This window comes from Ictidomys tridecemlineatus, chromosome 9, assembly GCF_052094955.1.
Source record: "Ictidomys tridecemlineatus isolate mIctTri1 chromosome 9, mIctTri1.hap1, whole genome shotgun sequence".
In the NCBI taxonomy this organism is placed as follows: Eukaryota; Metazoa; Chordata; class Mammalia; order Rodentia; family Sciuridae; genus Ictidomys; species Ictidomys tridecemlineatus.
The window spans coordinates 109,314,930-109,329,675 of NC_135485.1; the positions used below are offsets into that span (position 1 = coordinate 109,314,930).

At 32.5% G+C, this 14,746-nt stretch overlaps 1 protein-coding gene across 4 annotated transcripts in view; it reads right to left on the reverse strand.

Moving 5' to 3' along the window:
* Grid2 (glutamate ionotropic receptor delta type subunit 2) overlaps positions 1 to 14,746 on the reverse strand; it is a 1,411,364-nt gene that overhangs the window by 1,158,083 nt on the left and 238,535 nt on the right. The window lies entirely within an intron of this gene.

Consider the following 14,746-nt stretch of genomic DNA (forward strand, 5'->3'; position numbering starts at 1 on the left):
AAGCATGCACTTTATTTATTACTGGAACACACTGTACAGAAGCAGCATGATAACTGAGCAGAAACACAGTCACTTCCACATGGAAATGATGAATAGTACATCAAAGTGTTATTGTAGGGATAGCTGGGGGAGGACAATATAATAGGAACAAAAGCATTTTGCAGGACAGGCTAATGCCTGGAATGTCTTATATCCCAAGATCTTTAGGAATTCATAGTTTGAAGAATGCATTTGTGAATAATAGTAGGTAAAATCAAGAAAAAACTTTGAAGGCCCGTTTACAGAGCATACAGGCATCAAAACTATAATCTGAATTCCGTTTTCTTTTCATTTTATTTCTTTCTCCCCTTGTGGCCCCCCTCTGCTCCACTTTTTGAACAGGGGTTTTATTACCTTGTATAGTGATAAACTCATTGATATTTTTAGAACATTTAGGGACATGAATCTGTGAACTGAGGGGAAGGAGAAATGTTTCCTGAAGAACTAATGTTAAGTCCTAGGGAATAGCAAGGACATTTTTCATACACATACAACAATGATACTGATAAGCACTGTGGCTAACCTTTACTGGTTGTCCACATCATATTGGTTAAACATAATGGTTCCAAGTGCAGATTGATTGATTTCATATTCTGATTCTGCCACTCGTTAAGTCTATGACCTTGTGTGAGCTATTCAAATTCTAAGCCCCACATTCATCCTCTGTGAAAATCTAAGAAAACTAATATCTATCTGTAAAGATCATTACATGTACTAAGTGCAAACTGTAAATAACTCATTGAAATTAAATAGGTAATTTCTCAATAAATGTTATCTCTGTCTTCTTTTTAATAAAATAATAAATCTGGAGGACATGATATCAAATGAAATAGGCCAGACACAGGAGGAAAAATACTTATACAATCCCACTTGTTGGTGGAATCTAAAAAGCCAAACTCATAGATGCAGGCAGAACAAAAACAGTGCCTAGTGAGGAGATGGGGAGATATAGGTCAAAGGGAACGAATTTGCAGTTATGTAGGATAAGCAAGTCTACAGCTGTAATGTGCAGCATGAGTACAATAATTAATGTTGTATTGTATGCTGAAAAACTGCTTAGAGAGTATATTTTAGATGTTCTTACACACATACACACATAGAATTTAACTGTAAAAAGTTCAGTATATGTATATGAATATAAAAATATCAAGGCCTATTCCTCACATATATACAACAAAATAAGAAAATGCACAGAATAATTCAAAGAGTGCTTAAAAATTTTCATTGATTTTTAATAATGTGGTAGCTCATTTGATCCTTAAAATAATTATGTAATATCTATGTCAATATACTACTTACTAGAGTCATGGAAATTTTCAGTGCAAAAAATGCCACATGCCAAATGAAATAAAAGTCCCACAACAAGGGCCAGAGTATTAGCCTACTTCACTCCAATGTTCTTGCTCTAAATCACTATGGGATACAGTCTTTCAGGATCTTACCTATAGGGATTTATTTTTTTTTTTATGCACAGCTTGAACTTATTGCAAACCTGAGGAACTCTTTACCATCTTACCATGCATGGTTTCCTTGTATTATTAACTTCCAGTTCTAAGCGAGCACACATTTTTAAATTATTCATCTTATAAACATCTGACCAATAAGTAAAAGATATATATCCAGGGTAAATAATATGACAAAGAAATGACTGTATATACCTATCCAAATTTATATCCATATATACAAAATATGTTTTACTATTATATTATTTTTTGTAATATTTTGTTTTAGTTGAACACAATACCTTTTATTTTTATGTGTTGCTGAGGATCGAACCCAGTGCCCCCCACATTCGAGGTGAGCGTTCTACCACTAAGCCACAACCCCAGCCCCTATTGTATTCATTTTATAAGCAGTTATAAAAAAGTGTATACAAAATAGCATATTTTGTATGTATAAATATGATACAGCTATTATATGTATACATACATAGGGACAGACTATATAGGCATGCGCAAATGTATACACAATATATATTTATAATTTACACAGATACATATCTACCTATCATGCAGACACTTCACACCAATAATTTTGTTGATATTATACATTTAGAAGCTCCAAGCTTTCCAGGGAAATACATATCAAGATATCATGTTACTAAATGCATAAATAAATGCATGATAAAGCAAGGCTGAAATTTTCAGGCTCAATGAGGACAGCAGGTTACACTTAACCTCTCCACCCTGAGATGACCCTACCATGCAAAGATTTCTAAGACACATACTGTGTGAAACTAACTTTCTTTTATCAACATGGTTTTATATTTGCATGCATTATAATAACACTTTGGCTTGCCATCTCTCACTATTGCCTTCTGTTTTCTATATATGTAAATATACTGTCCTTGGCTACACCTGTGAGAGAATGGAATGCATAATTTCTTAATTGACATATAAATAGAGTGCTTCCAAATTACATGATATATTTACTAGCCAGAATATTAATATGTTAGTATTATAATCAGATGGATAAACTGACAGGTTTTTTATGTAACATGTCATTTCTGACACAGATAGGATTATAGTTTTGAGACTAAGATTTTATAAAAATATTTAGACAATATGTTAGATTTTTTATCATGCTGAGTTAAATCATTTTGTGTAGATTCATTTTAATATGTGATAATTCTTACACAAATAGAGATCAGTCATTACATTGAAATTTAATAGTATCTGAGTAAGATACACAAACCTTTTTAGCAATATGTTAGGAAGTTTGATATACATTTCCTATAATTGGAGCTGAAGTAAACAATTCATTTTAAACCAGATAACCAAAATGTCTATTCAAAGAGAACTGATATGTGTTTATATAGATGTTTCAGCTTGTCCTGTATGCTAAATGGGTCTTTTAGAAGAAGGGTCTGTAATCAACCTTGTTTTATGGCAGGAGGTGTTGGGGACTTCTGGCTGAATATTGGTAATACATTTTTAATGAAAGTATTTTACTACTGTCTGACAGAACACTTACTATTCCCTTACACATTAAAACCTGGCTTAATAAATGGCAGAAACCAGCAGAAATGATAGCAAATTAGTCAATTCAGCACTGAATTAAGATATACTGAAAAAAAATGTACAAAAGAAACAGTTCATCTTTCTGCAAACAGCAAGGAAGCGCACAGAAGAAACAGTTCATCTTAGTGCAAACAGCAGAACTCAAGGACAAGAAATCTCAGCCAACATTTCCAATCCCAGTATTTATTTACTTTTTTTCTTTAGCTATGAAATCGCATCTTAAATTTGGCTTTGTCCCAAAAGACAGCCAGCATTCTGAAAACAACCTGGTATGTTTCACAGGAAGCACTTCAGAAATGAAGGGCCTTTCATATTTCATGCACTTCAGCAGGAACACAAATGTCCTCTCTTTACCCTTTGGGTTGACACACACATATTGTCGGTGTTCTCCAACATCAGACATCCTAGATTTACTTTTTTGTTTTAAAATATTTTTTAGTTGCCAATAGACCTTTATTTTATTTTATTTATATGCAGCACTGAGGATTGAACCCAAGGCCTCACACATGCCAGGCAAGAGCTCTACCACTGAGCCACAATCTAAGCCCCTAGAAGTACTTTTAACCTTAACTTTTAACTTTTAACTCCATAATTTCACAAATGGAATATTCATAGCTCGGTAACTAACATGACAACACAATAGGCAGTTCCTTCCAAGGCATTTTATTAACATACTTTACTGTCACTTTTATAATGCTGAGGGAAAAATATCAGGTTAGACTTGTCCAGATGAAATTATTTTTCCATACACCCATAGTATTCAATCAACAAATTATACCCTATATATATACTTCCTACTGGCCAAACTGCAAGGAAGAATAATTAAGCAATAACACAGGAAAAAAAAAACCCAGTAGCTCCCAAATATTACAATTATACCACTTTATAACTAGTTATCTCCCTTATTAGAGGTTGGAAGTCTGCTTTTTTCATGGGAGGAGAATAAAGTTGTTATTTAATCCTTACAACAAAGATGGTGACACACAGGTGGGTATATATGTCTTTAAATGCAAACTATCATAATTACTTATCTTCTTGTATATTAGAAAGGTCATTAACTATGGGTATGAGTTTGAACTCTTCAATTTATTATATACTCAAAAATATTCATTGAGGACTGGGGTTGTGGTTCAGTGCAGAGAATTTGCCTTGCATGTGTGAGGCACTGGGTTCAATCTTCAGCACCACATAAAAATAAATAAAAAATAAAATAAAATAAAGGTATTGTGTTCATCTACAACTAAAATATATTTAAGAAAATATTCATTGATTAACCTTTGCTTATATTAATGTACACATAATTTTATAAAATTGGACTCCTATATTCATATATAAGCAAGTTCTAAGTAAAATTAAAACAAAAATAGACTTGCAAATGTACTTAAATGTGAATTTATCACTGGCATTATCATGAATCTAGAAGAACCCACTTATTTAGCAAGGTATTAATCATACACTTTATTTTTAGTTTGAACATTTATTTAATTATTTTATGTCATATACATATAATAGGCAATTGGAGGAAACATTGCTTAGCTGGCAAGATAGTAAAGAAAAAAAATGTCTCCATTGAGCTCATTTTTCCCCTTAAAATATTGATATTTTTATATTTCTTAAAGAAATTTTATCACATCTTTAATAGAACTATTGAAACTATCTACGTACACCATTTTATGTAATTAACATGTCAAATAACTTTTAAATTAATCATTCTAAAAATTGAAAGCAAACAAGTGTCAACATTTCCCTTGCACAATTAATATGCACTGAATGCCACATTATTTAGAAAGACACATATAAAACAATTGCCCAAAACACTTTTGGTCAGAATTCTCTGTTGAAAATAAAATAAAAGATATTTAACATTTTTTAAGGCACAAAGTTCACTTCTTTATTCATTTAATTTTGTCTAAATACATACATTCTTCATGGTAGTTAATCTAAGATGGAAAAAACAACAACATCTTTTCATTTAAAAGTAACATAGTTGCTACATATTTGAATCTTTAATATTCTTTCAAATCAACAGAGTTGATTCATTTTGTGCTTCCTCCCTCCCTCTCTCTCCCCCCACCTCTCAGATTTTCTGCTTCACATTTTCTGTCTCCATGTATTCACATGCATTCATGCAACAACCCATTCATCTATCCATCGAATCAGTCTTTCCTCAACACACAGAAAAATCATCAGTCAAGCTACTTTGTTCATTAATAAATGATTTGGTGGCAAAACAGTTCAAATTTATTGCATGATGATATGGCTTAAAACTCAAATGTCCCTCAAAAGCTCATGGGCTGAAGACCTGATCCCCAATGTAGCAGTATAGAGAAGCAGAACCTCTGGGAAATTATTACATCATGGAGATTATTGCCTCATGGAAGGATGAGTCAATTGATGTATTAATCAGTAAATGTGCTATTGGGAGGTTTTGGAAACTTCAGGAGGTAGTTCCTACTTGGTGAAAGTAGGTCAGTAGAAGCACCCTTAGAAGGGTGTATTTTGTCACCTGTCCCTTCCTTTCTATTTTGCTTTCTGCTTCCTGGCCATCAGAAGATGACAAGATTGCTCTACCACATGCTCCCTGCCATGATGTTCTGCTCAACCACAAGTTCAGATATAATGGAGTCAAGTGATTGTAGACTGACATTTTTCTGAAAATGTCAGCCAAAATAATCCTTTCCTCCTATAAGTTGATTTTCTCAGGTATTCTGTTACAATTACAGAAAGCTGTCTAACACACATGTTGAAGCAGATCATATCAAAATTAGGATGATAATATAATGAAAATTGGGAATCATATGGTTTTCACAAGCTCATTGTTCAAATGAATTGTAGAGATAAAATACAAAAACATTCAATTTCCCAAAAGTTACAATTTTTAAGCATCTTATCTAAAATTACACACCCAAACATTTAAGGGGTAGTAGTGTAGTATATGGTAGTAGTAGTGTAGATTAGGTTTTCTGGTTTCAAGTTTGGAGCTATTTCTTCTATATTATGCTTTCTTCATTTCTACTATATTATGTTTCCTTCAAATCACGTCATACATATGTGTATGTGGTGTGTGTATGTTTATATATACACACACACATATACACATATATATTAATTGTACATAAATATATTTACACCTATGCACACATATATCTACACATATATTTATATGTAAAAATACATACATATAAATATATATATATATATATGCACAAACTCATATATTTAATACCTATTACTACTCTGGTGATTAACATATCAAATTAATTAATTATAAGGCTTAAAAGAGTTAAAATTATGATTCAAAGTAAAATCCTAAGCACAGACAATTCTTATATAAAATTTACTTCCTTTTATTTAGAAGCTTCAAGAATTTTAAAGTAGAAGGTTAAAAGAAAGAAAAAAACACAAGTCTGTCTATGGGCAATTTATTGGTCACAGTAGGATTTACAATTCTGCAGAGCTATTCAGAATTGTTAAATCATCATATATCCTTACCATTTTAGATGCTACTATCCTCAAGTGGGTTTTTATTTAATTCTAACAATGTACTATGCATATATACATTAATTTCACTGTGTATAGATATACAAATTGAGAGATTTACAACATTTTTCATCTACACAGGGTATTCACACTATTGCTAGTGGAAATTATACATGCATCTCAAATGAAATACAAATAATCACAGACATTTAAATATTGTAAAAATCAAATTTTTCTTTATTTCATCCCCACATTACTTTCAGTTAATATAAAAAGGTTAAGTAGGTTCAATGTTCCTAGAAAATAGGAAAAAAATAGTGGTATTGTAACAAAATGAGATTAGCATTTTTTACATTTAGCATCTATTCTTAGGCATACAGACAAGCTACTATTTCAGCGTAATATTACTAAAACGGTGGTCAAGAAATTGCGGACATGTTGCTATACATCTATATCTTATTATATATTCACATGCATATATAATAAGCATAGGGTCTTGATTTAATACCTGAGAAGCCATCTTAAATGTTAACTGACATAAGTTTCACCTTCCTGTACTTCCTCTTACTCAAATCCCTCTACCCCTATTGGTGAGCTACCCCATGGTACCATAACCCTAAGCCAATTCCATGAGGACACCACCCCTTGACTCTGGAAAGCCCCATGTGCCATCTACCCTAAGCCAATCCTATGCTATTCCCTACACACACATAGCTCTGATGCAAGCACCCCAAGCCTATCCCACAGCTCCACAGCTACAACTCCAAACCTCTACCTCATAAAAGCTCAACACCTGAACATCTAGGGGCCACTCTTCACTCCATAGAGAGATGGCCTCTATTTGTCAGCTTTGATAAATAAACCTTTGTGTGGATCTCTGCCTGGTCTCTGTCCTTCATTTCTCGCTCACCTATCTCTGGCATTCTCACTTTGCTTTCATAAGTATATTTGATTATGCATACATACGTGTTTTTGTGTATATATGTGTATGTGTGTATATATATATATATTTATATTAAAAAATATATATATATGTAATTTTCTGCTCAGGCAATATTTAATTGCATTAAAATATCTTGCAAAAATTAATTCCATACTTCAAGCATTTTCAGCAATCTTTTCTCATTCCACAGAAAATTTTGTAACATGTTCTATGCTAATATTCTTGCAGGCATTAAATAGAGTTTTCAGAATTCATTTTATCAAGAGACATATTTTTGTCAGTTCAACTTATCTAACCCTTCACTACCACTGTGCCTAGTGAAATAAATCAAAACAATAACAAACCCTGGGAAAGGAAGTGTTGGATACACATCAAGTGCATGTCAATTAGCAAATATTATTCCAAATTAGAGAATTTTGTGCTCTGCTGTATTTCCCTTTAGTTAATAATAAGTAAAATACTAAAAATTGCAATTAATATTTATTAGTACTAATAAACACTGTACGGAGTGGTGATAACCCTGAGGGAAAAATAACGTTAGTAACCTTCTCAAGGCCTACGCTAATAAGAACTGCAGCAAAGTTTACAGTTCTCAGTTTCTAAGTAAACTTCCTAAAATCTATGAACTTAAATTAGGCATTATATCCTTTTAAACAAATTTCCTACAATTAAATGATATGTATATTTTTAGTTTCATGATTATTATAAAACTTTTGTAAATTAAAATTATAAACAGGATTAAATCTCTTTGTTGATTTATCATTAGATAAATTTTTATTAGATAGGATGAATTTATAAAAAGTTTTTAAATTTTTTTAATGAAAACTAGTTTTATTTTAAATCTGTTTGTTGTTGCTGTTATTGTTGTTTTGTTTTGTTTTGTTTTTTAGATTAAGAGGTACCACAATGACTTAAGTTATACTAGACTAAAATATTAGTCAGTAATCTAGCCAAAATACTTACATATTCTGTCTCAGATTTTATGTTTAAATCTCTTTACAATTGTTATCTAATATATAAAAAGAACATTAACTGAAACAAATTTCTAAACATCAGGTTAAATGAGAAATTTTTGTATTTATTTCAAAATCATTTTATCAATTCTAATGATATATATGTGTGTGTGTGTGTGTGTGATATTGTTATAAATACATGCACACACACATTTGTGATGTATTCTTCAGTGCTGGATTCAGACATAACCTTTTAATTTTTCAAGAGTTCTTTTTATTCACCTTTGGTGACTAATGATCTTGACACAGTAACAATGCCATAGTCATGGACTTTATGTATTTAAAGTCTTTAATTATTTACTTAGATCCATAATATTCAAATATGACCAGGTACAGAAACTAACAGGTTCATTATCTCCCAAAGTCTCATGATTACTTAGCACTTTGTTCTCAGAGTTCAAAGTACATTAAAATATTAACTCCCACTCCACCCACCATAATTATCTAATTTACAGGCAAACATCATTCATGTTTTAATGATAGATAATCAAGTTCAAAGAGGATATTGCCAAGATCACCAAAGGAATTATGATGATATAGTGTAGGAAAAAAAACCTAACAGATAGGAGGAAAATTCCACATAGATATCTAAAATGATTATGTATAAGTACTTGAAGGTATATTGTAAGTATATTTTAAGTAATTTATATTTGGCGCAAATCAGAAACTAACATTTTTAGTATAGCAGACACCTTTAAATCATCAGTTTTCCTCAATATATTAAAATAGACTCTCATAAAGTAAGAAAGGCACACCTTGGACCAATAAGCAAAATTTTCAATGACTGTCACTAGGGGTTTTAAGGAAGGGGATTTATGTTTTAATGCGACATTTCCTTACACCATGAACTAAGTCAAATTCATAAAGTGATTTCATTCAAAATAGGCCTTTTCCTCAGCCCTACTGCCCAATAACACTGAAATCACATTTCATTTGGAATTCCTGCATAATTATCTAGTACCCCAAGCCACATTTAAACTGATAATACTGTCACCTGAAATATCTGACTATGCGGAAAAATTTCTAGAAATCTCTGGAGAAAAGGAAATGCACGCTGCTTAAGAAACAGATTAGTCGAGTCCTCCACATGAAACATAAAAGGAGGCTCATCTTTAGAATCCTCATTTCATGTGTGATCATAGACCCTCTCAGAATAGCTTGTGTATTGTGATGTTAGTTGGTGAGTAAACAGTTCAAAGATCATTTCTTTAAATAAGAATAATTTGTTATTTATTAGAGGACCAGATAATAATTTGTTATTTATTAGAGGATCTAGATAATCTAGATTTTTCTCTTATAATTTCATTCTTTTAAATTCTTTTTTTCTACTGAATTTGTGAAGAAATCCAGAGCTTTGCATTCTTTGCTGCAGTCCCTTTCACTACATCACATACCCAATTGAAGCAACATCCCAGCAGTGCAAACTTAAATGCTATGGCAAGAACAAAAAGAAGTGGTCTGAGAATAGACACTTTAAAAACTGCACAATTCAAACTCTTCTCAAATTGATAGGCAGCATTAAAAAATAAAGCAATAAGGTAGATACTTGAAAAGTATGTTCACCAAGAAGAGCTGCAGATATTTTTAGAACAAGAACAGATGTAACATTTCCCTCCTGTAATGATTTACTAAATATTTTTAATACCACCTGAAACTTTCATTAAAAAAATATGACAACTGATACATATCACTAAAGGTGAAGTTGTATATCAAAGATATACCTGTATATTAGGGGAGGGGTTGTGGCTCAGTGGTAGAGTATTTGCCTAGCATGTTCAAGCCCCTGAGTTTGATCCTCAGCACAACACAAACAAACAAACAAACAAACAAGTAAAGGTATTGTGTACAACTACCACTAAAAAACATAAATATTTTTAAAAAGATATGCCTTTATAAAAATGTAGTGTGAATGCTAAGCATCTAGAAGACTCAAACACACTGAACATGAAAATAATAAAGTTCAGCTTGTCTTCAACATATGTAATTTCATGTCTAATATCAAATATAACTTTTTCTATGGTATCTATCTGAACTTTATCTACCTGAATCGACTTAATTTATAAATTGCTTGAAATTAAGCACTTTAAATCTTTTGCAAATTGGGCATGGTTGTACACTTTTGTAACCCAATGACTCCAGAGACAGAAGGAGTGCAGCAAATTTGAGACCATCTGGGGCAATTTAGCAAGTTCCTGTCTCAAAATAAAAAATGCACAGAACTAGAGTCAGATCTCAGTGATAGAGCATGCCTGAGTTCAGTCCCTAGTAGTGAAATACACACACACACACACCATACGGTTTCATTTCTAAAGAAAACCAATACCTCATGAGGAAAATTCCAAACAGGGAAAAGGTACTTTGCTGATATAAATCACAAACCTATGGTTTCTATAATTGCAATCATTTGAAATTTTCTTCCTCATTATTTCATGAGCACATTATCAAGCAAAACTGAAAATCTTATTAGATATCTGCTAAAGCTTTTTTCACACCGTATTATTCTATTATGTGCTAACTGTTCCATATACTGAATAAAGAATTATATTAGGGAGTAGCATACACGTATTGCTAGGGGTTTGTTCTACAAAATACTTCATGAGAAGTGATAAAAGAGATGTTCTACTATAACTGTAGAATCAACAATCACAAATAGGACATGAGCTTCCTTAGAAATATGGGAATTGGGAATATTTATTAGCTGCAAGAGATTATAAAATGAATTTTATTCTCTCATCTTTCAAGATGTGTGCTATGGTTTACATATGAGATACCCTCAATGACCCTCCTCCAGCCACAACCTATCTGCCTACAGTTACCTCCAAGTTAATCCCTCTCAAAGGATTACTGAACTGATTAGGTAAAGGCTCTCCTAGCCCAATCATTTCACTTCTAAACTTTCTTGCATTGTCTTACACATGAGCCTTTGGGGATGACTCTTTGGCTATATATTCTGACATTGCTGAGTGAAACTTTCTCTGTGTGTCCTGTTGCCATGTCCAGAGCTGCATTCCTTTACCACACCCTTCTGCCATGTTATTCTGCTTCTTAGGTCCAAAGCAAAGGAACTGGCCATCTACAGACTGAGACTTCTGAAACTTTAAGCCCCAAGTAAACTTTTCCTCTTCTGAAACTGTTCTTGTCAGGTCTTTTGGTCACAGAGATGAGAACACTGACTAAAACAATGTGTAGTGTAATCTCAGCCTAACTACGTGTAAATCAAATACTTAGGAAAAATCAGTTTTAAGTATAATTTTAGTAATCTCCTAGACAAAAACAGATTGCAAACATGGCTAAAGCTGTGTTTTTGTTTTTGTTTGTTTGTTTGTTTTTGTTGTTGTTGTTTGTTTTGTTTGCCTCATAATTTTTATTCTTAAGAAATGAGCAATGAGGGGCTGGGGATGTGGCTTAAGTGATAAAGTGTTTGCCTGGCATGTGCAGGGCGCTGGGTTGGATCCTCAGCACCACATAAAAATAAAATAAAGATGTTGTGTCCACTGAAAACTGAAAAATAAATATTAAAAATTCTCTCTCTCTCTTTAGAAAAAAGAAAAAAGAAATGAGCAATGATATTTTTAGACTTTAAAATTCATCATCCTCCTTTTACAGACGTGGAGACTACAATCAGAAAAGTAAGACCTGACCACATTTTTAGAAAATAAAGGAGATAGAATTTAAGTCTAGAACTTTATGGATTCAAAAACCTGTTGACTTTATCACAGTAAACTGATTCTACTTTAAATGCTTAGTCTATTTCTGAGACAAAGGATTCTGCTTTGAGAATTACATGCAATAAAGGGGTTTGGGGGAGAGAGAGAGAGAGACCATGGAATGCCTTCATACTGTGTCATTTCCTAACACAGTTTCACAAAATGCATGGTATATAGTTTCTCTCTTTGGAAGAAAAAAAGTAAAAGAAAAAAACGCATGGGGAAAAGTTTATAATTTACATGACTTGTGGGCCATATTAGAAGAGGAGACAGAGAAAACATTGTGGTCTTTTATCGAATACTTGAAAAATATGTACGATGTTAAAATATGTCCAGTAGGAATACTGTTTTACAGTAAAAAAAAGTAAACAAGTTTTTCTTCCTTTAAAAAAAACACATAAAATAAATTGACAAGATATATTGTTAAAATTTTGCTTTATTGTTATAAAGATAGGTATTTGTTTAATTGATCTCATTTATCCATTTTGGTGTTTGCAGATAACATTCACATTTTACATCAAATCATAGTCGCAAAATTGAAAGATCCACATACTTCTGAAGATGTTACCTGTATTTTAAAAATTGCTCTCTTTATATCTTCTACTTTTTTAAAGAACTCACCCAAAGCTTCAGGAAACCTGACCTAAGAGGTTGTATCTTTGTATGATCACATTTTTAATAAAAATTAAGAAGCTCGTTTTCAAAAAATTTCAGTAATTTATGCCAAGATTCTATTTGTAGCTTAGTAAAACAATGTAAGAAAACTTGTAAGATTCCAATGAAATTTTCAGGAAAGCTAATCGCATCATGACTCACTTCTAGTATGTTTGGTTACTGCCCAAAATGATGTATGCCTCTTTGGTCAAGTACCATTTGTTTGTTTTCTGTTTCTTTCTTTTTTTCTTCTTCTACTTTCTGTGAGGAATGCCTAATATACATGTACATGTTCTTGTTTTCCACTCTGTGCCAATCATTTCCAATTAAGCACACTGAATTAATATTTTCAATTCCATTAGAGAGGGCACCTGCCTTTTCATAAGCCCTAACTTTCTATAGAGGATCTTTCTCTCCCTTCAATTCTTTCAACTAGAGATTTATTTTTCCACACAACAGGTTTCCTACAATTAAAAAAAAGGAATTAACATTTCTTTGCTCCTTAATTATAAACCATTACTTCTCCATTACAGAGTAACATAATCTATTCTGAAACCCTTGCCATTTGACTATCCTGCCTTCTAAACTTCTTATCATTGTCTCTAACTATAACCTGGTTAGTTGACCAAATTTATTTAATAACATTGAACCTAGTTCAGAATATTTCTGTCCTGAGTCCTACTATTATCTTGAATAAATGTTAATAACCAATCTGTGATACTATGACTTGCTCTTAGCTTTCTTGTCCAATATCAACTACATTCATTTAACTTACAGTCATGAATTGGTCCCTGACATAACCTATAGTCACTGTATATGAGAAATCTTAAAATCCAATATCTTACTCCCTACAGTCTTTCCAGAATCCTAAGGACTTGTGTCACTGTGTCTGTTCTTCAGTGATACAGAGATTCCCAGTTCCCTGATCAGAGTTGATGGAGGTTCCATTTTACAGAATGGTGATAACTGGCAATCAGAGAAGTTCCCTTTTGGCCAGGCATGGTGGCACATGCCTGTAATCCCAGTGACTTAGGAGGCTGAGGCAGGAGGATCACAAGTTCCAATCTAGCCTCAGCAACTTAGAGAGGTCCTAAACAACTTAGTGAGACTCTGTCTCAAAGAAATATAATGAGCTTCACATGTGGCTCAGTGATTAAGTGTCCCTCATTAAATCCCTGGTACCAAAAAAAAAAAAAGTTCCCTTTAGTATTTCAGAAGTCTGTTTACAGTGCAAGTAGAGAAGTCTGGTAGGCAATTAACTATGTAGATGCGGAATTTAAGAGAAAGATATGTGAGTTCCAGGCATATATTGGAGAACTATCCAATATATGGCAATCCCAATGTGGCTTTTTATCACAGTAGGAAATGATGCAAGTGAAGAGAACAGGATCAGAAAAACAAATCCAAGAGCCAAGTCTCTTTTAGTTTAGAAGAGGAACAATCAAGGATGGAGTACAAGGTCCCACATTGATGTTGGAGATTTAAGAATAGCAAGTAAGAATAACATCCCAAAAGCAAAAAGCAAAAAAAAAAAAGAAAAATCTTCAAATTTTAGTTGTAGGTGGACACAATACCTTTACTTTATTTATTAATTTTTATGTGGTGCTGAGGATCAAACCCAGTACCTCACACATACTAGGCAATCTCTCAATCACTGAGCCACAATGCAGCTCAAGAGTTCCTTTTTAAAAAATAGGAATGAAAAGTTCTGTGAAAAGCTTGATAGAAAATAAGCCATATGAGGACAGACAAGTATCTTTATTCTGTGTTTGGTAACATGCAAATGTTGATTTTTTTAATAAAATCAGTCTCAGTGGAACTGGTGTGAGTAGAAGCCAGATTGAAATGGATTAAAGAGTAAATGAGAGATAAAGAACTGACAACAATTTC